This window comes from Octopus bimaculoides, chromosome 5, assembly GCF_001194135.2.
Source record: "Octopus bimaculoides isolate UCB-OBI-ISO-001 chromosome 5, ASM119413v2, whole genome shotgun sequence".
NCBI lineage: Eukaryota > Metazoa > Mollusca > Cephalopoda > Octopoda > Octopodidae > Octopus > Octopus bimaculoides.
In genome coordinates this window covers 8,849,244-8,852,227 of record NC_068985.1, presented here as the reverse complement: position 1 = coordinate 8,852,227, position 2,984 = coordinate 8,849,244, and the positions used below count along the sequence as shown (strand labels likewise).

At 37.1% G+C, this 2,984-nt stretch overlaps 1 protein-coding gene across 1 annotated transcript in view; it reads right to left on the bottom strand.

The window, feature by feature from the left end:
- LOC106882793 (uncharacterized) overlaps positions 1 to 2,984 on the bottom strand; it is a 238,439-nt gene that overhangs the window by 58,623 nt on the left and 176,832 nt on the right. The window lies entirely within an intron of this gene.

Below are 2,984 nucleotides of genomic sequence, written 5' to 3'. Positions count from 1 at the left end.
ATATATATATATATATATATATATATATATATATATATATAGACACACATTTATATTTACAGAGCGCATAAAAATACAGAATGTTAAGATGCGAATACGTAATTTCTTAACTACAACTGTTTCAGAATGCTCGGAGTTACGTAAAAATCGTATTATTCATAATTTGGAGATGGAAAATGGAAGGAATCTTGGATATGCAACCAGTAAACAGTTTCTCGGTGATATTACAATAAGAACGTTGGCAAACGCAGTTCATATAGTAGTGCCAAAGATTTAAAGACCACAAGGCAGGGAAAGAGAAGAGAATTTATGCGGCGTAGGATTGAAGAACAGAAGTAAAAAAGGAATGAAAGACAGGGAGACGGAGGAAGATTTTTTTGGCATAGGAGGAATAAACAGAGGCAGAGGCAGAAATATCCAAGAGAAAGGCTTTACATAAGGAGCATTCGAATTACACATTTTTTTATCAATTTTCATTACTTCAGAGCCTTCGAGGAACGGAGGAAATCATGATGAAGGTGAAGATCTTGCTTGAATACTGGCGACAGAGTGAGAAATTTGAAACGCATTTAAAGCCCAGATGGTAGTGTTAAACCAAGCAACGTATTAATCTATCGTCCAAGTATGCCAGAACGTAATTTGAACTCAGAATGCAATGAATCGGAAGAAATAGAGAAAGGTATCTGGTTCATTGTTTTAAAAGTTAGACTGAATAAAATTAATCCCAAATGCGAATCAGTGAATTTATCACAAGCTTAACCGTTGCCACAGAAAACACAGGCAGTTGGTTTCGTCGATTTCTGTAAGATCTAGTTTTGAATATAGAAAACATGGCTAAAACAATAAAGATAAATAAGCTAAAAGAGAAATCTATCCTGGTTAAAAATGTTGGCTCACCAAGAGTTCTGTACCAATCAAAATATCCCTCGCTCTATGCAGTCCACTATTCTGTGGTGGATCTTGGAGGTACAGTCCTCAAGCACTGACGCCATAAGTTTCTTTCAGAAGCAATCGACATTACATTTTGTTGCTGGATTTCCAAGCGTGTTCATCTGAGACTCGTGATACTGTGCAACTAGTTCTTGTTCTACCCTTAAGACTCCCACCGATTGGTTCGGTTACAAGAACCCATCTTGCGGTCCTTTCCTACTACATGTTCGCAGTACCGGAGCTGTGACCTCTCAATACGGATAAGTAGCTGCTCGACCTGCTTAGACTCCTCGATCTCCGAGGTACATACCCTTTCGACTAACATTACTCTAGATACCCTTTGGACGAATCCTATTTCGGCTGCTTGCATTCGTGATCTTTCCGTCATTACCCAACTCTCGAAATTAAAAGAAGTTGGTTTCTTTCGTTTTTGAATAATTTTAAAATTTCAATTTTAAATGCCATTAGGGGAACATTACCATTATAATAATTGTAACCGTTAGCATAATGAACACGTGCAATTGGCTTTGTTGATTCCTGTACAGTCTTTAATGTCAACACGTTTCAAATGCAGTAAACATCGTTAAACAGGATGTCACTGAAATAAATGAGATGAAACATGAATAGATTCTGCTTGAAAATCTTGTCTCTCCAAACGATTTGTACCTTGTTTATAATAAGGTTTATATTTTTGCTCTTTAATGTAGTTAGGAAAAACATGATTGCTATAGGACCATATTTACGAATAAAATCAATGTAAAAATCAAATTTCACTGTTATATTAATTTCGAACGCGTATGAAAAGGAAAACACCGACGGAGTTTGAACTAAGAACGATCAAAGGCGCTCCAGCTATGACTATCCCGTCTTTCTCGTATTCATTTATGATGAGTCCTTTTCAAAATTGCGAATCTAGGTTGTGATCTGTGCAAGACTTATCAGTTATTTCTAGCAGGTCAAGTTATCACATATAAGCACTTCTGATGTCAAATCAGAACGAGTATTCTTTTGCAGTCAGTTAAATTTATCTTCGAGCCAAGAGAGAAGCGAATACTCGGTTGTTCTACCTACCAGAAATAACAACCAAATGTCCCTCAAATCACATCCTATCCGTTTTAAAAAGAAATGCAGAAACATTTTTTAATGAAAAGGTCTTGGCAGGAATACTTTTTCCAGGCCCACCTGAAGCTAAACTATGAGTCTACGTACTTAGGTTCACTTTTCAGCTTTTATGATGATCTCGCTAGAAATAACATCAAAAAATCACTCGAACCATGCACAACGTTTTGAAAATGGAAAGAGTACAATGGACATTGAAATTAAAGATGAATAATATGACATGGACGTAGCTAAAAAGCGTTTGATGAAGAAAACAATCAAGAATAATCTGTTGCTAAAAAGTAGCAACAAATATGATAACAAGCTTTACTTCCAGAACCGTTGCCCGCCAACTGTCATTTCTAACGTTGGGTAGAGGAATGATATGTCAATGTTGTTATTGAGACAAAGGGTAACCTTCACCGAGGAGAACCATGAAAAATCATCATAGCATCATTCACTTCAGACACAGATTTTGCTAGAAATAGCTTATTTTCTTTCTTCTTTTCTAAAGAAGTTTCAGTAATTATTAAATACCTATTTTTTCACGTTGTGTTTGATATTTCACATATTAAACCCACTAAGGTAATATTCTATTTATTTCTGCCGATTAACATAACACTTCTAAGCAATAGGACGTATAATGACTTCGGTTTATGTTGTTGGCACTCCGTCGCTTACGACGTAGAAGGTGATTCGATCAACGGAAAAGCCTGCTCGTGAAATTAACGTGCAACTGGCTGAGCACTCTATGGGCACGTGTACCCTTAACGTAGTTGTCGGGGAAATTCAGCGTGACACAGTGTGACAAGGCTGATCCTTTGAATTACAGGTACAACAGAAACAGGAAGTAAGAGTCAGAGAACGTTGTGGTGAAAGAGTACAGCAGGGTTCGCCACCATCCCCTGCAGGAGCCTCGTGGAGCTTTAGGTGTTTTCGCTCAATAAACACTCACA